This window comes from Equus caballus, chromosome 30, assembly GCF_041296265.1.
Source record: "Equus caballus isolate H_3958 breed thoroughbred chromosome 30, TB-T2T, whole genome shotgun sequence".
In the NCBI taxonomy this organism is placed as follows: Eukaryota; Metazoa; Chordata; class Mammalia; order Perissodactyla; family Equidae; genus Equus; species Equus caballus.
Window position 1 is genome coordinate 28,822,438 of NC_091713.1, and position 27,729 is coordinate 28,850,166.

The 27,729-nt window shown below is 36.3% G+C and overlaps 1 long non-coding RNA gene across 1 annotated transcript; it reads right to left on the minus strand.

Annotated features, from left to right (window-relative positions):
- LOC111771340 (uncharacterized) lies at window positions 1–27,719 on the minus strand. Its single transcript, XR_002805135.2, has 3 exons — window positions 27,382–27,719; window positions 14,949–15,067; window positions 1–465 (listed from the first exon to the last, which is right to left on the minus strand). It is a non-coding gene; the product is annotated as an uncharacterized lncRNA (long non-coding RNA).
- Between the last annotated feature and the right edge of the window lie 10 nt (window positions 27,720–27,729).

Sequence of the window (27,729 nt, forward strand, 5' to 3'; positions counted from 1 at the left end):
TGGTGCCAAAGTTCATATTTAATAAGACAACTAAAAAGAATGCAAACATTTTCATTTAAATACAGAATACGTAAGATCTGCTTTTATAAAAGGATCTAAATTGTTTTTAGAATAAATTTTCACTTGAATAGATTAAAATTTTTAATTTAAATGCCTCTTTAAACAGCAAGTCATAATTGAATCTTCTTTCAAGATCCAGGAACAATATTTTTCTTCTGACCCTGGAATTAACACAAGGCATTTCCTCTGCATCAATTTGAGAATCTCTTATAGAAAAGTGCTTTGAAGAAAAGCTCTAACTTTTAATCAGGAGGGGTGTCCTTGAATCAACCATGCGTCCTGCTCAGCTTCATCAGTTCTGCCACCACACAGCTTGTTGCTAAGGCGATGAGATGGAGGACCAGCAGACGTCTGATGCACTTAATGCTTCTTTGTTTGTGACTGATAGCCTTCATTTTTGAGTCTCTATAATGTGAATTTGGAATTGATCAGTTAATTTTAATAGAATAGCGACACTGCAGGTGACGTTATTTTCTTCTTAAAGAATATTGGTTTTTATGCAGTAAATTTCCTTTCTAAAAGAACAACGAAGATACCCAGGGTGTTCTCCATACATTTATTTTATGTGAGCACCAAGTGGAGAGCACCTTGTATGGGGAGGGAGCAAGAGTAAGGAGAAATGGTTAGTTTTAGGTATGTTTTAAGTATAAGTGGTATCAACAGGACTGGCTAATGGACTAGATAGAGGATATGAGAAAGTAAGAAGAATCAATAATGAATTATGCTTCAGTGTGCATTAACTCTCTCTTTCTGCCGCAGTAATAAAACTGATGAGTCTGTTTTATCCAAGAACATTGATGAAAGAAGTCTGTGCCATGTGGGATGGCTTTAGACACACACACACAAATACTATCGCATCTTTACCTTACTGTAGAATAGGGATTGATTTAATTGCTTTATACGTATTATCATTCTTAAACTTCAGGTCGTCTGATGAGGTAGAAAATTTTATTATCCCAATTTAAGGTGAGGAAAATGAGGCAGAGGGCAGTTAAGTAGCTTTCACAAGTTTGGTCATACAGCTATTAAATGGTAGAGCAACTTAAATGCCAATAGTCCATCTCCAAATCTGGGCTCTTAACCACTATTTTATAATGCTTCCCAAGCATGCCTTTTTTTTAAAATTAAAGCATACCTTTTTTTTTTTTTTTTTTTTGGTGAGGAATATTGACCCTGAGCTAACATCTGTTCTCAAGCTTCCTCTTTTTTTTTTTCTCCCCAAAGTCCCAGTACATAGCTGTATATCCTAGTTGTCAGTGATTATAGTTCTTCTACGTGGGGTGCTGCCACAGCATGGCTTGAGGAGCAGTGTGTAAGTCTGCGCCCAGGATCCAAACCAGTGAACCATGGGCCGCCAAGCAGAGAGTGTGAACTTAACCACTCGGCCACTGGGCTGGCCCCCAAAGCATGTCTTATAAATTTATGCAGGTATTTACCAGTTAGGGAGAAGAGGGAACATTATAAATTTAATCTTAAAAATAGCATTTCTAAGAGTCAGGTCAAAAGAATAAATTAGGGGGGCCAACCCAGTGGCGCAACAGTTAAGTTTGCACATTCTGCTTTGGAGGCCCAGGGTTCCCCAGTTCAGATCTTGGGTGCGGACGTGGCACTGCTTGTCAAGCCATGCTGTGGCAGGCGTCCCACATATAAAGTAGAGGAAAATGGGCATGGATGTTAGCTCAGGGCCAGTCTTCCTCAGCCAAAAGAGGAGGATTGGCAGCAGATGTTAGCTCAGGACTAATCTTCCTCAAAAAAAAAAAAAAGAAAGAAAGAATAAATTAAACAAATTGAATTAAATAAGTAGAGAATTAAAGTCAAGAGATATTTCCTGATTTGTTTAAAACTCAGCGACTTCTCTGATATTCATAAACTATTATTTCAGAAATAAAAATAGAATTTTGACATCTGTTTCTTAATTTTTCCTTCTAGCTTGTATTTGCCTTTGTGAAATGCATTGCTGTTTGAGCGGAGTTTTTTCCTTTGTATCACAACGTTCTATATACATCTTACTCTTCTTTTACATTCACTTTTTGTAAACTTGTATTTCAATGTGACAATCAATTTTCACCTGTCTCAAAAATTTACTTTGCTTTTTTCACTCCTATTTTTTTTCCTGTATGGCACAAAAGCTGTATGTATGATTTCAATGAAAAGTGTGGAGGATGAATTATAGGTGAGACCAAGAAAACTGAAAAATACTTGGAAAAGGGTTGTCCTTTCAAGAACGGTCACTATTTAATACAGTGGCGTGAATGGCTAGGATAATTTACACCATTACTTCAAGTTTGATTTGAGTTGTGCCCATAAAGCTGGTGGGTTTGGGTAAAACTTGACTTACACTCACATATACTTCTAAACAAGATAAGAGACGCTCAATTTTAGTGCCATTAAGGTTCACCTCCCTCACATGTTCACATCTGGAGTACCCCCAAATTGGATTCAAGCTATCTATGTTCAAATCAAATCATATTTGCCTAATCAATTCTTGTGTCATGTTTAGCAGGTTCACTGTCCTAAGTTTCATTTATCTCAACTACTGGATTCTGAAAAAACTACTGCCTATCTCATAGTTCTTAGGTTTATGTGAGAAAGTAGTTATTCTACAAGTTTATCCAACTACGCCATAATGACTGTGTTCATTCTCTTACTATATATCTGTTAATATCACTGCTTGTTTGTTGCTCGAAGTGTAATGGAATTACATAGACTATCACTTCTAGACCAATTATAATGCTAATGATTAATGATAGTCACAGCAGTGTATCTGTGTATTGTTCTTAACTTTAATGATAAATTTTTATTTTTTCATCATGGTGTAATTATTATATAACATTAATTATAGTATGTTTATGTTATATTTAGTATATTATACTGTATTATGTTACAGGACTATCCAACTATTTACATTTAATAAGGTTGTAAGTTGAAATAAAAGTTACATTTGCTCAAAGACTATGTTTATATCTAAAGAGAGCATCATGTTTTTAATCTTTGACCTAGTAACATGGTGAACCGTATGAATACATTTCTGAACTTGGAAACAACTTTCTCTGGACCGGAATGTGTTTGCGTGTGCCAGGCTCTTCTTTTCAGGGCTCCTAGATTTGGTTCTGTAACAGAGAGGGGAGAAGGGAGTAGAGACTGGGTGTAGATGAAATTTGAGAGAGAGGCTGAGAGTAGATCAAATAGGAGCTTGATTTGAGTAATTTAAAATCTCTTCAGGAGAAATTTAGATTCTATTTTAAGTGCACACCATTTTATACCTTCTCTCTTCTTGACACATCATCCTCTCTCCTCTTTCTCAGCTGATGAACTTGCTTATTTGACTGAGAAATAAGAAGCAATCAGAAGAGAATTGCTTAATGATCCCATTCTAACTCTAAAACCTCTCTACATCTGTACTCTACCTTCCTTCATCTAAAATTAGTGAAAAGTATCTTCTACTCTCTAAGGAAACTAGGGCACTGGAGAGAATCTTTTTTTTTTTTTTTTTTTTTATTGTTTACCTGTCTCTTCAAGGAATTTGCTATTACAATTAACCTCTTCATCTCTTGCATCAATATTTTTTTCTTTTTTCTTTTGTTTTACTTTCTAGTTGAAAATTCCCATCAGGCCACTAATATATTAAAATGTCTCTCATCTCCAACAATAACAGCATTAGCAATGATAACAACAAAGCAATGAGAGTTGTGATTCCATTTTCCTCCAATACTACCTCATTTCTCTTCTTTTCTTTGTAGCAAAACTCCTCCAAGTGTTGCTTGTATTTACTGTCTGCAATTCCTGATGCCCCAGTCTCTCCTAAACCCATCTCATTCCAACTTTTTTTTCACCATTACTCACAATACACTACTCTTTATTTATTTATTTTTTGCTGAGGAAGATTGGCCCTCAGCCAACGTCTGTTGCCATTCTTCATCTTTTTGCATGAGGAAGATTTGCTGTGAGCTAACATCTATGCCAATCTTCCTCTATTTTGTATGTGGGTTACCACCAGAGCATGGCTGCTAAGGAGTGGTGTTGGTCTGTGCCCAGAAACTAAACCTGGTCCACCAAAGCAGAACATGCCAAACTTAACCAATAGTCCACAGAGCTGGCTCCTCAAACTACTCTTTAAATCATCGTTCCCTGATATTGCCAGATCCAAAGATTAATTCTCACTTATTGTTTCCTGAAGTCTCAGCTGCATTCAAAATAATTGATTTCCTTTTATTTCTTGAACAATTTTCTTTACTTTGCTTCCAGGAAACCACATGCTTTTCTGCCTGCTTCTCTGTTTGCTCCTTTTCTATCATTATGTTCTCTCTTGACCCTCTTTTGACCTCTAAATGTTGTAGGGCTCCAGAGCTCAATCTGTGGATGCCTTCACCTCTCTAACTAACCCCACTCCCTTTCTCAAGACTTTAAACACCACCTATTAGCCAATGCTCAGATCTGCCACAGAAGTCTCATATTCAAAAGTCCAACTGTCACATTAGCATGTCAACTTGGATATCTAATATGTATTAAAATGTAATGTGTTCAAAATCCAACTCTTGATTTCCACCGCCATGCCCCACACAAACTAGCCCCTTACTCAATCTATTCATCTCAATGAAGGGTAATACTATTCATTAATTGCTCAGGTCTAAAACCTAAAGGACATTTTTGATTTCTCTCATTTTTCACATCCCATATCCAGTCCATTTGCCATTCTGTTGTTACCACTTATAATTAAAATATATCTAATCACTTCTCACTACCCCCAGGGCTACCATCCTAATCAAGGCCACTTCTCTCTCTCTTACAATATCGCTACATCCACTGAAGTGGACTCGTTTTCACTCCTGATCCCTCTATATACAGGGTGCTCTCCACATAGCACTCACACACTCTAAAACTGTATTTTAGTTTATTTTACTCCCCTGTCCCTCCCAAGGGCTTCTAATCATACTTAGAATAAAACTCAAGGTCTTTATTAAACTTGAACGTGCCTTATATATTCTGATTCCTGTATACCCTTCAGAAATTTCCTTTTCCAATGATATTCACCCTTGATCAAGCTGCTAAAGCCATCATGACCTCCTGGATACACCTTCAATAAGCACACATTGCCCCACCAAGGGTCTTTCTACTTACTCTTCCTTCTGCATAAAACACTCTTCTCTCAGATTATTACATGATGCTCTATTCTTTCATTTAAACATCTATTAAATATTAGCTACAGAGGGCTCATCCTTGACACTATGTAAAGTAGCTCTTCCCTATTTTGTTTTTTTAACTTTCCATTCTCAATTTCTAGAACTAAATCTGATATTTCAAAAGTAAATAGTTTCAAAAGAATTAATAAATGTTAGAAACAAGACAGAATACATAGGAACAGTTCGAGAATTTATTTAAGTATCTAGACGCAGAATGAATAAAGGAATGGAGAGATGTTAAAAGAGTGGCTTAGAAATAATTCCTTCTCTTAGAAACAAGGAGTAGATAAAGTGAATGTAATTCTTTCATGCTACAGAAAATGCAAATTGCAGTGTAATATGTATACAATGATTTCAGTTTTGTTTACAAAATGAGATGGATAAGGAAAAACATATTCACGACACTGGGTAAAATTAACTTTCATAAGCAATGTATGAGGCGTTTTCTAATTTGAAACATAGTTATTCTGAATAAGTGAGTCACACTTAAAAAAAATTTTTAAATTTGCCAAACTTCATCTGAGAGTTTATTTAAATAAAGAGCAAGATCTACACATTTAAAGTCTAATTTCCTTAACTGATTCATATACAAATCTCAGGATATATTAACATTATACATATGAAGAATCTCTCTAAGGATGACTATAGAGCTTTCAGAATGATGTAATAAGAAGTCAAACAGCAAAGGACTGGATGTCGAGAATAACTTGGTTTCAACCCTAGAGGTGCTGTGTGACTTAGTCAAGTCATTTAACCTCTCTGAATTTCACATATCTGTACAAAGTCTGAATAATAATACTCGGTCTACTTAGCATTTTTGAGATCAAATAAGCAAAGGTAATGTATGTGGTGTATTCAAAAAATACTAAAGCACTATGTTTAAGTGAAAATTCATTTTACACCAAATTCAGGAAATCCTCTTATGAAAATGAGACTTTGTCACACTTGTCAAAAAATGCAAGCAAATACGTAATTGGAAACACTTTGTTGACCAAAAATGACCTAAGCACTTAACCATGTTTTCAGAAAGTGTGCAATTTTTATAAAAGAAAAATCCTGCTTTTCACAGTCACCTAAAAAATTGGAAACTTGACTTAGAGCATTTAAAGCTTTATTTGTTCGCACAATGTTCAGCAGGAAAACATTGGTCATTCCTCTTTAAAGATCTCATTTATTACTTGTCAAATGGCACCGAGTTCAATACGCAATTGTTTTCCCACTGGAGCAGTTTCTTGGCTGAGGTGAATAAGTATGTCAGGCAGAGTTGGACAGCGAAAGAATTAAAATGTCCTAAATAGCACAGCAGCAAAAATTTGAGATGTGGCTCCTGGAGAATTTAAACAGTATAAAAACCAACAGGTATTATTCTTTTTAAAAAGATTTATGTGGCAGAGTGGGAGCGATAGTGGGGGTGTGAAGAATACTGTTCGAAGAGGAAACTAATTGGCAAATTCTCTCTTGAAGTCAAAGATAGCTTCAGAAATGGACAGCTCTGGAGGCTGTGGGCCGTGTATTAGCTGCTGAAGTGGCAAGTTGGCTGAATGAGGGACAAAGTGTCAGCGGTCAGGAGAGGCACAAACATTCCTATAACGGTCTCTACCAGAAAGACCTCAACAACCAGCTGTGTCAGCAAGAAGTTTTGGAAAGCTGGGAAAATTCGACTTGAATTGTTTCAGTTTATTTTATGAAATTCCATGCAGCAAACTTTAAGAAACCTAAGAGATGGAGAGACAAATAAGGATCTTCTTCCTGCAATCTGAAAAATCCTGACTGAACACGGTGTTTTCTTCTTTTTTTATCAGCTAAGAAGTTAGAGGCAATTTCAGTATTATGTTCAATTTTAGTCCCAACAGTATTTCAGAAAGTGTTACATGGAATCTGAAAGTTGCACCAACTGACAATAAATCCCCAAGTCATTTCCCCTTTACTCAATAATATCGCTAAAAAATTAGCCTGACTGATTACTGGTAAGGTTGAGATGGCATCTGAATCATTTACCTCATGTTTGGGGAGAAGGAGAGAGTGAAATAAGGAACCAATGATAAGTCATTGATTTATTTTTATTTTCATGACGATGCATGTTAAATTTTTGATGTTTCTTACTATAACATTTTAAGGTAACACTTTATTTAGAGGTTGCTAAAAACTTATAAATGAGAATGCTAAAGAATATTCTGGGCTTGGAAATAATAAATGGGATCACCTTTCCTTGTACAGAATGTGGGATCACCCCTCTTCATTCTTTGACAATTTCTTGACAATTTCAATAACCACCTGGAAAATCTTTCCAATTCCTTGACCACGTAGTTCCATTCCCCCCATCTCCAAAAATCTTCTCTTGTGTGTACTCAGTCATCCACTCCTATGGTCATTCCCTAGACCTTGGCATCACCAATGGCATCAATAACCTTTGCTTCAGACATCCTTCTCTCTAATTGTCATCTCTAATCATTCCTTTCTCTTCCTCAAATTCACTTCCTCATTCCTTCATCTAATGCACTGATTCCAACAATAATTCATGCCACCGTGAACTCCTACCTATTGACTCTACCATTTTTCATTCTCAATTATCCCTCTTCACTTACCATTTTTACCCACTCTACATAACATGGCTCTTATTTGTTAATATATTGATTTTCCTAATGTAGGAATTAAAGCTCAGAGGGATGAAATATCTTGCTCAAGTAGTCATAGGTTTCAAAATGAGATTTTCCAACTCCAAAATTGTGACTCTTTCCTTTTAACCATCCCAACATAGTTCAAGAATGACAAGTGGTAGCTAGATCAGTGACATTCAAATCTGGATGCATGTTAGAATTTCCTGGGGACCTTTCAAACATGCCTGGCTCTAATGTCCTTGTCTCATTCCTCCTCATGCCCACCTCTCTCCTGATGCCCACTTCCAGATATTCTTCTTGAAGTTCTTAATTTTGTACTTGTTTTCAGACCTCTTAGAAAACCTGATAAAATCTATAAACCTCCTCAGCAGACAAGTGCTCATGGGCAAAAAGGTGTGCCTACATCTTCAAAGGACTTTCGAGCCATCTGAGACCTGTATAATGAATAAAAGTTAAGAACTCAAGGGTTATTCCCAAGGATGAGTCCGGGTCTTGTGGATCCCTGAACATTATGCAATATTAGGAGCTAATCTTAAGAAAAATAATTCAAAATTACAAACACACAATTAGTAACAAGATCTTGGAAGAGGCCAGTATGAGAAGCCCTTAAACATAAGCTTCATTCTCTATGATTATTCCATTTCTGACTATACCATGTTGCCTTCCAAATACTGTTTTTCAAAAAAACTCAGTGATTTGGATAAACTAACTAATGAGTATGAGTCACTTGGCCTAGAGGGAGCTCTGACTCAGAGTTTCCTGTGGGCTAAATTAGGGGAAAATTTCTAAGTCCCTATTCTCATTGTACTTCGATGACTCAATGTCATATTTCTTTATGTATTGATGATCTTTCAACTTGCCTTTTAAGTAGTTCCAAGGGAAAGTAAATATTTAATGGCTATATGTAAACAGTATTAACAGTAACATGACAAAATATAGTATTTCTAAATAGAGAAGCTACCCTTTTAGTAATTTTTTTCATGAAAAATGATTCAGGATTTCTGCACATAAAAGGCAGCCACCCCTGGCTCCCAGTGATCATAAGGTCAACATCAACTGCTCAATCCTAGCCATGATGTAGCTATTGAATATTTTGCACCTGCCCCTTATCACTGATTTCCCATACTACTGTTCCAGCTCAGGCCCTTGTCTGGAAACAAGCAAAGACCTTACTACTGATCTCTCTACCTCCAGTTTCTTCTCTCAGTATTCCATTTTTCATCATCTAAATGGTTTATCCCAAAGTTGCCTTGTTCATTCAGAAGCACAGCTTTGATCTTACCATTACCTGCTCAGCGACTCCTTATTACTAGTAAAATACTACTAATATGTAGTAAATCTTTACCATATGCTTGGCACTTGTCATGCATCTTTTCAATTTATTCATAATGTCAAGATCATGAAGTAAATGTTTTCATTACCCTTATTTTCCAGATGTTTAAACTGAGTCCTAGAAGCAGCTTGACTACAAACTTTGTGGCAGCAGTAAATGCAAGAGGCAGGAATTAAACAAGGTCTGGCTTACTTTCAAGACCTTGTGCTTAACCATTATGTTACATATTAAAAACTAAATATGGAAATATTTGCCTTCTCTTTATCTTCCCAAACTTATTTCCCACAGTACAACACCACAGTGCTTCCAATGATGCCAAATTGAACCATTTCATGTTCACATCCTTTTCCTGCCCTTCTCCATCTTTAGGACTTTGTCCATCTTTGTTCTAGAATTCCTATGATTCCTTCTCCTCCTATTCAAACCCTACATATTCTTGAGAATCCACCACAAATTCCATGTGCTCCATAAGCTATTTCCTTTTTGCTTCTGAGAGTGATGTCTCCTTCTGCTGAACCGCTTTGGCCTTTTCATGTATTCTACCTACATGATCTATATCACTTTTCTATCTTACACTTTAATTTAGTGTTTGATTGTGTATTACACTTCACTTGTCTATATCCTGCGTGAGCTCCTAAAGGAGAGAATTTCCATCTGATTTATCTGCGTGTGCCTCAAAGCATGTAATATCTTCTCCCTTGTTGATGTTTAATAAATATTGTTGAAAGATAGATGCAGCATAGACAAGTGTTTCTTTCACTCTGTAAATCCTACTACATTAAGTTCTAATGGCCTAGATCCAAGATGTGTCCAATATCTTCCATGCGCTCTTACACTCAAGTGCTGTAACTATAGAGGAGATCATTCATTATTCATAGTTCCATAGAACAATAACCATTATTTCCTGTCTTTTACAACTATTCCAGAGTTCATTCTACTACCTACTGTAATTGTCACTCACTTACCACTAACTGAGGCACGATACCAGAAAGCCAGGCCCCAATGCAATGTAAGTAACATCATTGCAGGTTAGAGATTGCCTTCAGGTTATCATCCAGCACTACGGGCAACCTAGGGAACATTGGGAATTTCAAGAACTGAGCTTAGGTTCTGATTGGGTTACAGGAAAGCAATACAATACAATAAAAATAAAATGATAGGGCCTGGCCCCCTGGCCCAGTGGTTAAAGTTCTGCGTACTACACTTTAGTGGCCTGGGTTTGCTGGTTCGGATCCCAGGCACAGACCTACTCCACTCACCAGTCACACGGTGGAGGTGTCCCACACACAAAAAAATAGAGGAGGATTGGCACAGATGTTAGCTCAGGGCTAATCTTCCTCAGCAAAAATAAATAAAAATAAAAACGTTTTAAAAAGTGTTAATATCCAAAGACTTAGTAATGACAGAAGAGACTGCCTACGTTCTTCGTCTAACATGCACTAACAACAGGGATATAATGATCTTTGCTTTTCTCTTGCTTTCTGGCATTTGAGTCTAAAACCATGAAGTTCAATTTATGAATTTGGTGGGAAATGGTAGGTAAAAATTCTCTTATAATATAGTATCTCTCAGCCTCTGGTGGGTTCTGAGTCATCTAGATGTTCTGAAAGTCAGCAACACGTTTTTTAGCTGTACACCTAGTGTGCATTCTGTTAGTTATCCTTAACTTCTTCCTTCAGGGTGAATTTTAGAGTTTGCCATGCTTAAACCAAAGCTTTAAGTAAGCATTTGAAAAGTTCTTGACGTATTTTGAGCTTGGAATAATTTTAACCCCTAAACTGCTCCCAAAATAGAACAAAGTTTCTTCCTAAACCTAAATTCTAGCTAGGTCTTTGAGTCAGTGCTAACAGCGGGCTCTACTGGAAATTCTAAATGTAATGTAAAACTAATGCGTATTCTGAACTCACCTATTGAAACAGAACATTCTTTTGTTTATTATTTAAACATTATATGGATATTATCATTTGTAATGTATTTTTCAAAATTATGGGTAGTCACAAAGCAATATTATATGCCATATGCAGTCTTAAATATTCTTATAATGATAGATGTTAAAGTAACAAATGGAATGGAAAGTGGTTAATATTAATGATTTCCGTCTTTGATTATAAAAATAGAATCACATTTTGCATAATATCAATTCAAAATGTCATATTGTATCATATAATTGATTACTTTTTCTTGGAAACAGTAAACCATGAGCTGAAATTAATACAGGACAATAGCTAAATCTTTACGCTAAAACTTGAAATGCCTCGTTTATACTGTTACATGTTGTTTTTACATTAAGATTTGTTCTAATGTTTGACACCTTTCAATTGAAGTAAATATTTACAACTCTCAAAAATAAATTACAGGTATATTTTTTCTTATCTTAGATTCTGTGACTAGTAAAAGGTGTTACAACGATCAAATAATTATTTTGTTAAGAACTGGGCACAAAGGCAACAACACTGGCATATAACCTCCAACCACCAGTGAGAGAAAGAGCAATTTTGTAAGGATATAAAAATCTCTTTCCTGCTCTGCCATCGCCTGACAAGCTTATCCTCTCTCATTTGTAAAGTGCCTACGTAAAAAGGTGATATGACAAAGATGACAATAACAGCTAGCACTTAAATAACAATTCTACATTCTGTGCACTGTTTTAAAGTTCCCCTTCAGTAATTCGTTTAATCCTCACCGACTGTACATAGATATTGTCTTTAGTTCCCATTTTACAGACAGCAAAATAAAGGCACAGTTAGATCAAGTAACATGGTCCAACTTACACAGGCTATTAGTGGTGGTTCTGGGCCTTAAACCCAGGTAACCTCTCTCCAGAGGCCATGCTAATTTCACTACATCCCAAAGGGAAGGGCTACGCCCAAATGCCAGGGGGCAGGAAGCTTCTTTCATCCAGAGGTAGTTGCAACTTCCAATAGACCCCAAGGTCTTTAGATCTTACAGCTGGATTTCCCCATAAAGGCTGTAAACAGTGGCCACTTAAGCTCAGACTCAACACCCAACCAATCTGTGTGTACATGGCTCTTCTTATCCTGCCCCAAATAAAAGGAGGACATGGGCGAAGGGAGAACAGTTAATGTCCCTCTGTGGGAAGACAGTGTACCCCAGCTCTGCTCTGGGGTGCCTCTTGTCAGAGTACCAAGACATCTGGACCTGTGCACCCACTGTCTTTTGTTTTCTTCCTTTTCTTTCTTTTAGTGTTGTAAGGATATTTAAGATGAGATCTACTCTCAACAAATTTTCAAGTGTACAATACAGTATGGTTAACTACAGGCACAATATTGCACAGTAGGTCTCTAGAACTTATCTATCTTGCACAAGTGAAATTTTATATCCTTTGAACAGTGTTGTGACCTCCCAAAACTCCTATGTGAAATCCTTACCCCATTGCGATCACATTAGGAGATGGGGCCTTTGGGAGGTGAGTATGTCATGAGGGCTCTGCCTGAATAGTATTAGTGCCCTCATAAAAGAGACCTTAGAGAGCTCCTTCACTCTTTCTGCCACATGAGGACTCAGCAAGGAGACAGCCACCAGTGAGCCAGGAGACGGGCTCTCACCAGACACCAAATCTGCTGGCACCTTGATGTTGGAATTCCGGTCCCCAAGGTATTTCTGTTATTGCTACCTGAAGGGACAAAGACAGACAGCAACTCATCATTCCCCTCCTCACTGTTTTTTCAGTCTGTGTGTTACCAGTGTCAACAAATGGGTGACTCTTGTGTTCACTCTGAGTCCTTAGCAAAGGATTTACCGCCATTAGAAATGAGTTCAGCAAATGATCATGGTTCCCAGTGGAAAACATGAAAAATAGCTACCTTGGATATCTATTAACAACTGATCTATGCCTGGTCATTATTTCTTAGTTTGTTTCAATCATTAATCGTTCTAATTTCCCCTCAACTGTCCAACGCTCTATTTCTTTGCCTTGGACTCTTCTTGCTCTATATTTATTCCACAGCCAACGTTAAACATACTCCAGCTTCGATTCTGTCCACATGTTAGTAATTTTCACCCTCTAATCCTCAGCCTAAATCTCTTCTTGTAGCTCTGGACCTTTATGGCTATTAGACTGACTCATATAGAATCACTGATATTTTAATATTTTTTTGACCTACAAGATAGCAATATTATCTGGTAAATCTAATCATTGTGTGTTTGTTACTGTGGATATTTCAAAATATATAAAACTCATGCTCATGACCAGATCCACAATTTTTCTTCTTAAAACTGTTTATCTTTCAGTGTTTCCCTTCTGAGTGAACAGCACCATTATCCATCCAGTTGTGTGCACGAGAAATTAAGTATTCTCCCATGACCTCTGTCTCAACATGCAGGTCCAACTCAGCTAAACTCGCATCTATTTTACCTCTCGTACATGTCATAAACACTTCCACCCCTCAAAATGTCTATTACCAACGTCCTAGAGCAGGCGAAATTCTTTTTTTCCAGATTTAAGGCACTAGTCTACTAGCTACTAGCCTACTAACTGGCCTTACCTCAAATTTTCTCCCCATGGCGTTCAGAGAGATGTTTCCAAAATGCTAAATTGATCTTTTAAGCACTCAAATCCCATCCCCAACACAGTACCCTGGAGAGCCCACTTTGCCAACCTGTTATTCTTGTTCTCTATACGTGAGCCACTGTGCCTTCTTTCAGTTTCTACAGTTTCTATTCTCTCACCTTCCTCAGGATCTTTGCAGATGCTGCTGCCTCTGTTTAGAACAAGATGTCCTGCTAGCCTCCTCTGTTCTTTTCACCTCATTAACTCACGTTCATCTGTTCACATCCTGATCACCATCCACCTTGCTTCCTCCAAGTTTACCTCAGGCAACTTGGCTAGTGCTGTTATGGGAGTGTGTCACCCTTGGAGTATGTATATGAGGCTATGCCGATACAGTTATAGTGAGTTTTTTAGTTCACGACCTTTCTCAATACAGTGGAAAAAAGAACTTTGTTAATTTTTGGTTTCCTTAGTGCCTGATGTGCTTAAAACGGTTAATGCCAGGTACAGAACAGATCTTCAAAAGTATTTATTGAAGGAGCAAATAATCCAAGTATACAAAATGAGGACAAGTTAGCTGGCTCTTTCTGTACTTTAAAGTTGTGTCCACAACTCACTGCTGGTTTTCTAACTTTCTCTATACAGGTCAATGCACCAAAGAGATGACTAATTTATTCCCCAAAATTCTCAATATATTAAGATCTGAAGGACGTGAGAGTGCAAGTGTTAGTAGCTATGCCTTAATTTTCACAATTTCTGCATATTTCAAAAACGTACAGCTTTATTTCGTTTTGTTTTCATTTTCCCTAATAATTCTCTCTCCAAATTCTAGCTACAAGAGTCCAAATATGTCTCCCCTATTAGGAAATCAAAAGTCTTCTTTTTGTAGTAAATGATATATTAAATGACTTTTCTTATCACTGATGTGTTCAGTTAAATGAACAGAATAACATGACGTGCCATCTATTTTCCTACATGTGCTATCTTTAATAATAAAGTTAAATTCCTTTTTATTTCGTTGAAAGATTATATACTGTGGAAAAGAATAAATCATATATTCATACATTTTACAATTATCGTAGCTACATAAATTTCCGTAGGTCTAAGTTGTCAAGATTTCCAGAGGAGAGATAAGAGACCATATGTTTGCTGTACTGAAACTACCAATGTATACGGAGGGATTCTGACATGAATTTAAAGATGTTTATAGTAGAAGGGAAGAGGGCAATGATTACATCACCACTTACTTTTCTTGCCAAAGCAGGATTGTTCCCCCTGGTGTAGTTTCCACTGCTCTTTTTTTCTGGTCCAGTTTTACATGACTTAAGCAGTAAGGCTGGTGCAGCTTCCCTAGAGAGATAATTTCCTGCAATTTAATAGGTTTCTTTATCAGTATGTGTTTCCCTATTGAGCAGCCGTTGTATATATTCATTACATAATTTCCTTCCATTAGACATGGTCATCACCTAGGAGCAAAATGTGCAAAGTTCTAATTCATAATGTTTATGATAAGAAGTAATAAATTGCTATCACTATTAGCAGTAGTATCACTAGGAAATACTTTAAATGAATGCTTGACTTTATATTAATACTCCATGCTAATACTGTGTTCTTCTTCTTAAATATACAGTGGTGGGAGAGCATTAAAGACTTTGACCCCCCGAATAATTGGATTTTCTTGTAAATTAGGATCATAGAAATGAAGTTGAATACCTCAAAGAAAGAATAAAGTGTTAGCAAATATAAACATATGATAACATATGCTAAGGAATAATCAACTTAATTAGGTAGAGACACCTAATCCTTCATCATTTCATGTCATTAAAGTAACACTCCATTTTTTCTGATTAGTCAGTACTCATTTGAAGTTTATTTGTTAACTGACTCCCTTGGGCAGAACAGAATTAGAATTAGGGATTTATGACACAATGGTGAGCCACAATTAAAAGCATGACCACAAACCAACAAATTCTCCATTCACTGCCTTGCGTTTGAGTATCAACCCGACAGAACTGCCGCCTGAGACACAAAGAAGCATCTCCCGGTTCAGCAGAACAGAAAGCTAATCATACGAAATTATTTTGGTCTGTGAAAGAGTGGAGCACTGGATTAAGAAACAAAGATGACAGGGGCCAGTCTGGTGGCACAGTGGTTAAGTTCATGTGTTCTGCTTTGGTGGCCTGGGGTTCGTGGGTTTGGATCCCCGGTGCAGACCTATGCACTGCTTGTAGAGCCATGCTGTGGCAAGTGTCCCACATATAAAGTGGAGGAAGATGGGCACGGATGTTAGCTCAGGGCCTGTTTTCCTTGGCAAAGAGGAGGAGGATTGGCGGCAGATGTTAGCTCAGGGCTAGTCTTCCTCAACAAAAGAAAAGAAAAGAAAAGAAAAGAAAAGAAAGGAAAGGAAAAGAAACAAAGATGTTAGATAGCAGGAATACAATGGATTTTTGATCAAAGTACTTTCTACAATGGAAAAGCTCACCTTGATGAATACTTTAGAGGCATTGTAATGTGATAAAAATATATTAAGAGCACAAAACCAAGTTGATATAGAATCTCAGAGAAAACTTAGGATTATTTTATAGCTGCAAGCCTTCTAATATAAACAACATTATGGCACACATTATATATCTGTGCTTTTTGTAAATATCTAGATTTGCAAAACTGTTATATTCTCTTACCATAAAAATTCTATTTTATTTATCTCATTTTTCAGTGTTTGGATACACAATTTATAAAGTATATCAGGTATTTTTATTAAGGCACATAGTATCAACAATTATAATTGCAATAGTTTTATTCATGGCTGGAAAACAGCTTCTGACAATTTCTTAATCAACTTTGCAAACCTCTACCACAAACTTGGTAAGAAATTATCTTTTGAACTGTTTTATCATGGGGATCCTCTCCAAATTATAATTACTTTGACCAAAAATGGCCTTCAATTTGAAGCTGAGTAGTAATTTTTATCAAGAGGTCCTACAGATGATACAATAGTAATTTGAATCTAAGATTGCCGAAAAATCTGCAAAAAGCAAGTTAAAGGATAAGGTGCCCTTGTTTGAAGTAAGTTGAGGTTAACAACTTTGACCTCTCATCAAAATCTGCTGAATAATTCTGAAATAGTCTAGGCAAAGTAAATTGTCAAGATGCTAAAATTTGAACTAATGCCAGCCTTCTATACATATTTTTCTAAAGTCCTTGGGAAATCAACATTCTGCAGTAAATATCAGGGTGAAAACCTCTTCCAGTTTGGAACTGACTAACTCAGAGGGGAATGTGCAGAGAAAACATGAGAGAACTTCTCAAAGTTTAAGCCTCTCCAGCTGCTTCATTCATAGGCTCTTCATGGATAAATTATCAACTGAGTTTTGCATCTTCTTAGATATTAAAAATATGGTCTGAGTAAACAAAAAAATAATTGGTTAAGAGCCCTTGTCTTCACACATTCTACTTCTTATGGGATTGAATGCTACCCTAAACACTTATTACTTGTAATGTCTTATCTGATATGAGACACAAAATTAAATCATGCATGTTTTATCATGCACTCTCACAAGCATCGTATTGCTTGATTTTTACCACACTGTTCTGGAGTAAGCTTTTTCACAATTTAGTCAGTTCATCAGCCAAAATATATTTATGGAACACTCATTTTTCATCAGGTGATGTGCCAGAACTGGGATGATCATTGATAAACAAAATAGAGTCAGCGTCCAATATCACAGAGTTTAGGGTCTAGTTGGAAACATGTGCAATAAAGAAATATTTATAGGTAGCTAAACAATTTCAAGTTTGCAAAATACTGCAAAAAAAGAAAGAAGGACATAATAAATGAAAAGAATAAAGTTCAACCTTACTTCCTTATTTCTTTGAAGAAATCCAAGAAAGTGTTGGTCCAGAGCTCAAATTTAAATATACAATTTTAGTCTCTCATATACTATATAACACCTAGAATCTCTGACACCATCTCCCAGTGGTGTGTCCTCAAGCCAAGTGTGGACCAACGGAAATCATCCAGCCATTCTATCCCTCTCTTCCTACTCCTCCCACCACACCTGTAACCCCTGTTTTTTAAAAAACTACAGGTTGCTAATATATTATGATTCTACTTGAAAAAGAGAATCAGTGCTAGTTTCTGGACATATTTTGATATATTTAGGAATTCTGGTAAAAGGAAAACAACTTTCCTGGGCCAAAGACATTTAAGTTTCACGAAAATAAGCACTGTGCAATCCTATCATTACCCCAATGCTTCAAAGAGTGCTTGGTGAACTGTAGGCATTTCAAGTCCTACAATTGAGTGAAAGAATAAATTAGAGTGTAAGACAAGGAAAAACATAAGATGGAAGATTGTTTGCCAATTTGAGGGGAAAGTAGAAAAAGGTTTAAGCAAAATGGTTATGCAAATTTCTGGTACCCCAGTAGCAAGTGCCTATATATGTTGATGTTCTCAAGGAGATTTTGGTGTTTTCTTCACTCCATGTGAGAGAAATCTATATCATTAACATGATCTTAGAATTACTACATGTTTAACCTGTCTGCAGAGGGAATGTTACAGCTAAGCAGAGAGGCCCAGCAGTAAGTTTAAACGGTCCTTGAGAGGCAGTATTTTGTGATAAGTAGGGAGCTTTACACTCCACTTATATGGAAGAGGAAAAGACAAGAAGGACAAGATGAAGAAACAAAGCATAGACGTAGTATATTTTAATAATGGAAAAGAGTCTTTCAAGTTATGCTGTACTAGGATTATTTATTATTATTATTATTTATACTTAAAACCCATTAAGTCCTACCATTTATTACAATAACTATAGTCTGTCACAAAGTATTTTCAAGAGCTCGGAGACCCTTATACTGATAATTTATGAGAATTACAGGTCATATTTTTATTAGAGTGATAAGATTTGTGGAAATAAAATACTGCGGAAGTTTCTGGAAATATCATATCTTGTTTGAAGAAAAATAAAAAGCCTGTGTTTCAAATCAAAATTAAATTAATGAACTTCAGAATAAATCTTAAGTCTGGTAAGCTATTCACTTCCATTCAAGGCAGGGTTTCATAAAGCTCTCATGAAGACTTCTTTTCATGAGAATAGCTGGTAATACTAAATTATTTCTAGGGTAAACAGAATTCTAAGATTGGCTGCCAATGACCTTTGTCTTCTCCATTGAGTGTGGGTGGAATCTGTGAATGATGAAATATTACTCTCATGATTATGTTACATTATATAGCAAAAAGGAGATAATCTGAGTGGGTTCGATCTACTCACATGAACACATAAAAAGCAGAAATTTGCTCTGGCTGTTGGCAAAAAGAGAAGTTTAAGAAATGTGAAACTGGAAGAATTTTACAGGCCCTCATTGGCTTGAATTTCAAGGGGTCCACATGCAATGATCAGGGATCAGACACTAGCAGATGATTCCCAGCTGACGGCCATTGAAAAAATGGGGTGTATACACATGTGTATACACATATAAACATGGAATTTTCCAAAATAATTCAGCTCCAAATTTGAATCACATAAGTAGCAGGCTTCTCCAGAGGTCTAGGAAATCTTATTAGTATTAAATAAATAATGATGCTATATATAATATCTAGAAATCTATTATATTAAATATAAATATGCTATATTATAATGCCTAAAAAACACTTTTAAGACCTAGGCATTATTTATTAAATTTACTCTTTCCTACCTTCTTTCAAGATTATTTCTTTCTATACTATAATTGACAGAAGTATAACTTTTACAGCCTTTTATTAGTTGTATCTGGTTAGCATCATCACAGAATACGTCTTCTATTTTATTCCCACTAGTCTGACACTTGACTGACCTCTCAGTGTTTTCAATCAAGTCATGGGTAATGTCAGAAAACTAGCACTCTAAGAAAAACAGCAGGAATACTTATTTATATTTGTATTCCATTTTACAAGTTCTAAAGAACTTCAGCCCAAATTCATTTTGGAATTAGAAGGGATCTAATTAAATTAGCAAAGCTTGGGGCTGCCAGTGGCACAGGGGTTGAGTTCATGTGCTCCACTTTGGCCACCCAGGGTTCTCCAGTCTGGATCCTGGGCGTGGACCTACACACTGCTTATCAAGCCATGCTGTGGGATGCGTCCCACATATAAAGTAGAAGAAGATGGGCACAGATGTTACCTCAGAGTCAATCTTCCTCAGCAAAAAGAGGAGGATTGGCAGCCGGGCAGATGTTAGCTCAGGGCTAATCTTCCTCAAAAAAGAATTATCAAAACATTTTTACAAATATTTCATTTATTATTGAAATAATCTTATGTAATAGGTTGTCAGTATTTCCTTTTTGCAGGAGAAAACTGAAACTGAAAACACTAAAAAATTATATAAATGATTTTTATGAGTCAAACACCAGCATATTGGAGAAATGAGATTACAGCACAAGATCTAACCTCTACTCTGAAGTTTCTCACACTTTAAAAGCTACCAAGTTTCGGCAAGGTAGTCTAGACATACTCCTCCACCTGCCAGTCTGCCAACAATTGAAATATCAAGCATTGTCTTCCTCTATACAAGCATTGTTAAAAACAAAGCAAAACAGCTTTGTGGTGGTGTCTTTAATATTTTTGGCTACTTACGAATAATTTGCTAAGTCTCATATCCTACAATCTGGTGCATTGACAAAGGAGCTAATCAATGTGATTTTATTATTTAATTGCCATGTGCTAATATTTTATGTGGTATACAGCAGTACCTCCTTATCCTCGGGGTCTAAGCTCCAAGACCCCCAGTGGAGGCCTGAAACCGCAGAGGTACCAAATCCTATGTATACCATGTTTTTTCCTATACTAAGCATTCGTCATGCACAGTGGCTACAACTTTTGCAGTTTGAGGCACTACCGCAAAACTAGCATGAATTTTTTTCTTCTTCTTCACAATTTCACAGATAGAAGATTCCTTCTTACAGTAGATTGTAGCAACCTTAGCATACAGGTCTTTTTCTTTCCTTATTAAGTTGAGAACTTTCACCTCTTTGCTTAAAGGAAGCCCTTTACCGCTTCTCTTCCAAATGCCAGTATCATTCCTCTTGCATGGTGGGGCCATTATTAAATAAAATAAGTGTTACTTGAACACAAGAACTCCAACACCATGACAGTCAATCTGATAACGGAGACGACTACTAAGTGACTAAGTGGTGAGTGGTGTATACAGCGTGGATCCGCTGGACAAAGGGGTGAGTCATCCTGGCCGAGACAGTAGGATGGTGTGAGATTTACCCATGCTCCTCAGAATGGCAGGTAATTTAAAACTTATGCTTTATTGACTTTTGGAATTCTCCATTTAACATTTTTGGACCTCGGTTGACTATGAGTAACCGAAACTTTGGAAAACCAAACTGCAGATAAAGGGAGACTACTGTATGTAATTGTGATATGTTATTGCTATATGTTGAAATAAACTCATTGATATTATGTCTGATAGTATATATAATATATGCTTAATTATTACTCAGTCATTGAACTGTAAAACTAATTCCTAAATTTTACACAATTTTTTCATTATTTCAAGGTGAAAAATGGTTAATATCTGTAATGCTCCCCTGACACCACCCACTAGGGTTAATGTTAGAGTGAGGGACACTATATTCTAGAATATAAAATTTCAGCCTCTGAAATTCTATTCTGCGCTCTGAAGCTCGATAGACGTGTGATCATATCTGCAAAATGGAAAAATAGTAATACTACAAATCCTTAGTTACACTGATTCAAAGAGATGGTCCCAGTACAGTGTGTGGCACATTGCAAGAGTATAATTAATATAGGTTTTCGTTTGATTATTATTATTGGTGATGGTGGTTCTTATAAATTCCAACTATGCCTGTCTTGTCAAATATTTTTAGTCCGTGTTTTTTATTCTTATGTGAGATTTTTTTTAAAAGGTTTTATTTTTTTTTTCCTTTTTCTCCCCAAAACCCCCCGGTACATAGTTGTATATTCTTCTTTGTGGATCCTTCCAGCTATGGCATGTGGGACTCTGCCTCAACGTGGCATGATGAGCAGTGCCATGTCCGCGCCCAGGATTCGAACCAACGAAAGACTGGGCTGCCTACAGCAGAGCGTGCGAGCTCAACCACTTGGCCACGGGGCCAGCCCCTCTTATGTGAGATTTTTTAAAAGCTTCAGAGAAAATACGTGACAAAATACAAGCTAGCTTTATCAGCATTTAATCACATAACCAAACCACTAGTCTGGATGTAAACACACACACACACAGTTTCTTACAGAGATTTGTCCCCATGCAACTGAGGGAACTGGAAAGCATTCTGTGTAGTGCTGCTGTCTTCGAGTCTCGTGCTGGAGCTTGAAGTCCAAACAGCAGGCCATTCATAAGAGTATAAATAGATGTAATAATGTATGTGAGAACAGGACAATATGGAACCTACAAGTATGAGTTAGAACCTAAAATTAGGATAGATTGAAACCTGTGTCAGTCCTAGCTGTCTCTGACCTTGATATATTTGAGTTTGTAATACACAAACAAAACAAACCAAAAACACTGGCACGTTTCTTCAAGATGTAAAAGACACACTGGGTGCAGGAGTCAAAGAAACTGAAGGAAATTCAGGAGAATATGGAGCAGTTGCAGGCTTGGCCTCTGCCCCACACCAATGAGGAGACCCAGCAGATAAGTAACAAGTTGTGAGAGTCACAAAATGGCAGTTGCTTCATTTTTCCCTCTAGAATCTCATACAAAAATCATTTTTGTAACTCACCCTACTGAAAAACATACAAAGAAGCGAATTCAGTGAAATACAGTTCAATCAAGTCAAACTGACGCATTACAAGGCCACCACACTAGCAAAAGTTTAAGGCATAACAAAAAAGTTAAAAAGTGGCAATAAAATGATAGATGTATGTCAATATATATTTGTCCAAAAGTATAGAATGCAAAACACAAAGAGTGAACCCTATAATACACTATGGACTTTGGGGGATTATGATGTGTCGATGTAGGTTCATCCTTGGTAAAAAATGTACCACTGTGGTGAGTGATGTTGACAAATAGGGAGGCTATGCAAGTGTGGGAGAGGGGCATATATGGGAAATCTCTGTACCTTCCTCTCAATTTTGTTGTAAATCTAAAACTGCTCTAAAAAAATGAAGTCTTAAAACAAAAAACTAACAAAAAGTAGTAATAAGACATAATTTAGAGTCTTAGAAAAGAATAAATTCCATTTCCCAAAAATTGAAAGTGACAGTTGACTCATACAATGTAAATAGGACAGTTAAAGTTCAATTATTTCCATGTGTCACCAGGATTACTTCACATTTCTTTTCTTGTTTTCTGGGTTTTTTTTTTTTTTTCCAGAGAAAGATGAGAGGGAGAAAACTCTAAAGAATGTCTAATATATTCAGAGTATTATTTGAATCCCTTACACTTCAGATTTTTTAAAGTTATTATTAAAATGGTTCTATTACCATCAAATTCATGCATGTTTGACAAAGTTCTTTAAGAATACCAACTAAGCATTTTATTGGATGTATAAAATTGTAATAATGGGTATATTAAAATTTAATTTAAATCAGATAAATTGAGCCAACAGTTATGCTTTATTTTTCAATTCAGATGTGTTTTTTATCTCCAATATTATTCTTTTATTATCATGATGCCTAAGGTATATATCACATATGGAACACTATTAGTGTTTTATATTGGAAATAAACTATTCTCAAGACTAAGCAATTAAAAAAAATCTCTTCTTCCTTTCCTTCTAATTTCTAATAGAATCCAATTCAATCTTATTCAACAGATTGTTGGAAAGCATTAAGCAGACACATTCTTAAGAATATTCAGCCCAATCCATGCTTTTTTACTGCAATAATTACAACTGAGTATGTTAATAGAATGGTTAGCTTGAGGCTTGAGCAAATAAACTGACTCATATCCTGCTCTCCTAGTAATAACATTGTTATTTGATTCTTTTTCTTGCAGTAGCTTCACTAATAACAATATTATCTGTTACTGTGTTTTATTTTCAAGACTAAACTTGCCATTAGAAAGCATATCCTAATTTTAAAAAATTATCATTGCAAGAAATAGTCAAAGTTTAAAGTAGAAAGGACCAGCAGAGGTTCTGTTTCATTTTTCCCTAGAGAGATTAAAACCTACTTTTATTGAAAATGAAATCACCCTGCATGTTAGACTGTGCTGAAATTGACCACTGATAGAGTGGACAGAAGCTTTCAATTCATCTCCCTGGAGATTTAATCAACATATGGGAGGGGACAGGGCAAAAGGATAAAGCAAAAGTCTTAAAAGTAGAGATCAAACCACTAACTTGCTACTTGAAAATTTGAGAATTAATTGCTTCAGGATGACCTGTGGGCCAGTGGTTTGGGTGTTGGAGAAGAAAACCTTAAACCATTAGAATGAATTATTCTACTCTTTTATAAATTGACAAAATAGTCAAACTTCATTTTTGCTTCGTTCTTTCACCTTAAGCTCCAGTCATAATTAAGGCTAACTAGTGCACAAGGAGCCATCACAGCAGTCAATGTTGTGGAATTTTACAAGATATGGTTAGCGTTTCTTAGTGACACGGGACTTTACTTCTGTTAATTAAAATGTATTGACATGATTTTGAAAGTAAGAAGTTTTCTTTATTGCACACTTTCAGCTCATGAGGATGTCACTTTAAATGTACATTTTAGTCTAGTGAAACCTAATATTCTACAATAAAATCAGTTTCTTTCATAGTGGAAACCATATCTACTGAATTCCATCTGTCACAACAGGACAAAGACGTACTCTGTGGACAATAGGATTTCCATAGAGATTTCCTCATGAGGAGTAATGATGATTTTTATATTTTTACCATGAAGATGTTTTTTATTTTTGATATATCTAGTAATATCTGAGTTTATTTACTATTTAAATATTAGAATTATGCTAACAAGAAAAAGCAGCAACTTTTGGTGAATTCAGAATGGTTTTTATATTATTAAATTCAAAGAATGAATATGTGACATTTAGTACTTGTTTCCTGGTTATGACCTGGTTAAGAACAAGAGAAGAAAGGGGCTGGCGTAGTGGCATAGTGGTTAAGTTTGTGCACTCTGCTTCAGTATTCCAGGGTTCACAGTTTCGAATCCTAGCCATGAACCTATGCACCGATCATCAAGCCATGCTGTGGTGTCAGCCCATATACAAAATAGAGGAAGATTGGCACAGCTGTTAGCTCAGGGACAATCTTCCTTACGGAAAAACATCAAAGAAAAAAAGAACAAGGGAAGAGGAAGGAAGATGACATCTTGGTTTGGGGGCAACAAAGAGTAAACTAGATAATTCTCAGTACTTTAGTTAAGCAGTAGTTTACTGTTTAATTACAATAAACTGGATAATTCTCAAAGTAGAATTTTGAAGACAAAAAGCAGGTTGCACAGGAATAAATACAGGATGATATCTTTTATATGAAGCTTAAAGTCATGCAAGAAACCGTATATATTTAACTATGCAAACAATTCTAGTGAACTGGAATTATAAAAACAGATGAGGATAGAAGGTGTGGGATGAGCTTGGGGAGAAGTAGTTGGAGGCATCAACATTATTTGATGGTATATCCGTTTTTATTATGTTGTACATAACATCTTTTTCAGATTTAAAAATTTTTCACAGTAAGTTTTTTGTTGTTTTTTACAGGCATCTGCAAAAGTTTGCCAGCTGTACAGTTAGGAATGCACAATGCCACTCTAACTTCTGACATTAATTTCAAGTTCAGGGGTTCCCAAAGCCACCCTCACATTCAATACTTTACTAGCAGGATTCATGTAACTCACTGAGAGCTGTTATATTCAGATTGGCTAAGAGAAGAAGTGCATAAGGCAGAATCTAGGAAAAGTACTAAATGTGGAGCTTCTGTTGTCCTCACCCGTGAAGTCACAGACAGTGTTACTTTCAGGGCATCAGTGTATGACAATATGCTGGAGTCTTGCCAACCAGGGATGCTCACCTGAGCCTGGGTGTCCAGAGACCTTATTAGGGTTCCATCACACCAGGCAAAACTGACTATCCATCTGACAGATCTGTTTCATCTCCTCCGGAGATCTAACTGACCCACATAAACAAATGATCCCACCTTAAATCACATTTGTTACCATCTGGCTTGCCCAAGGCCCACAGGCAAACAAAACTACTCCCATCAAGCACGACACTCCAAGGGTTTGGAGATTACTGCCCAGAATACAGGGCAAAGGCTAGACCTCTCTTTGGTCAAGGTTGAATTGTTTACTACACAAGCTGTCACATAAATAAATAAATTCTCTGGGATGTGGACTAGGGAAAGCTTAACTTTCTGCAATATTTTAACGCTTATAATTAACATATATTCTTTCTTAATGGAGAAAAAGACCCTTAAAAAAAAAAGAGAGAGAACTTCATGCAATTCCGACATCTGTCATCAGGTGATCATCCATCAAGAAACACTGGTCTATGGGGCCAGCCCAGTGGCATATCGGTTAAGTTTGCTTGCTCCACTTTGGTGGCCCAGCACTCATGGGTTCAGATCCTGGGCACGGATCATCAAGCCATGCTGAGGTGGCATCCCACATACAAAATAGAGGAAGACTGACACAAATGTGAGCTCAGGGACAATCTTCCTTACCAAAACATAAAAAAGAAACACCCGTCTAAGGGCTTTCAGCCTCAGGCTATTGTACCAATGGTAAATAACCCAACACTTCACTTTTTAATATCTTTATCTGCAAGAAACACACCCAGAATTAACTCTTTTAATGGCCATTCAGTGATTTAGGTACCAGCTTTCTAAAGATAAATATATCTATTTGAGAAGAAAAAATTAAATTTGGATTTAAGAAGCTGTGTATAACCATCACATTTTTGTTTTTTCATCAATCATATTATTACTCCATAATTTTTAATCAGTTGCTTCTAAAGGACAGGAGCTGTTTCTCCATCTGATGTTTTCCTCCTCTTATTTTTCTAACTTCTCCTTGCCTCCTTCTCTCTCTCAATCTCTCTCTCTCTGTATGTAATTCACGTACATTAGTCTTTGTGGCATGGACAGTCACATCTCAAGAGCTGATCTATTGTTCCATTCTAAGCAGATTTGATTCTTAAATAGAAAATGCATTCTTTGGCCTTCTGCACCAAAAAAGAAAAAAGACACTTGGAAAAGTAAAAATAAAGTGTAATGATTGATACAGTGGAAACACTTAGCCTGGAATATGAGAGATTACAGAAAATGTTTTCAGGGAACAAACAAGCTCATAAAAGCTAAATATTTGGGACCAAAAGAGAAATTGAAAATATATTCTGCATTTGCTTTTTTTGTTTTAAGTGAATCCAGTCAAATATACTAGTATAAGGAAAAAATGTTTATTATCATCTTCAATTTGACATTCTCAACTAATGCTTATTGGGTATCTTTGTATGTGAATATAAGGAGAACACTTTCCACATGCTAGAACAATAAAAAAAAAAAAAAAAAAAAAAAACGGGTTTCAGTGGCAGCCTGAAAACTTTACCCTCAGTAAATATATATTAAATACTGAACTGAGATGTTAGAATTTCCTTCTCTTGAGTAATTAAAACCCATGATAAGTTTAAATGGCTTGAAAGATTTGTAAGTTTCTCTGGATGAAAGGAGGGCTAAAGACCTCTCAAGGTATCTTCTGCAACCACCTACCTTTGGAGATGTACCATATGTTAGGAACTGAAGCAGAGATGAAGATTGATAGAGAAGAAGAGCACTGATTTTAAGCTTGTAGACTTCAACAGGCAACTTAACACTGCTGAGAAATTCCTGTCAGTATTTGTAATTCATCAAGGATTTTACAAGAAAAGAGCCTTTGTATATTCTTTTAAGGCTCCTGGCACAAAACAAATCTCTTGGGTTTTGGGGCCCAAGGTAAAAAATAACAGTAAATACATTGACTTTGAATCTCGATCTTCTTCCCAAAGGAAGAAAAACTCTGGCACAGAAACCATTATCTCCTAAGAGCTGTTCAGTAAATATCTGTCAAATAGAACAAGA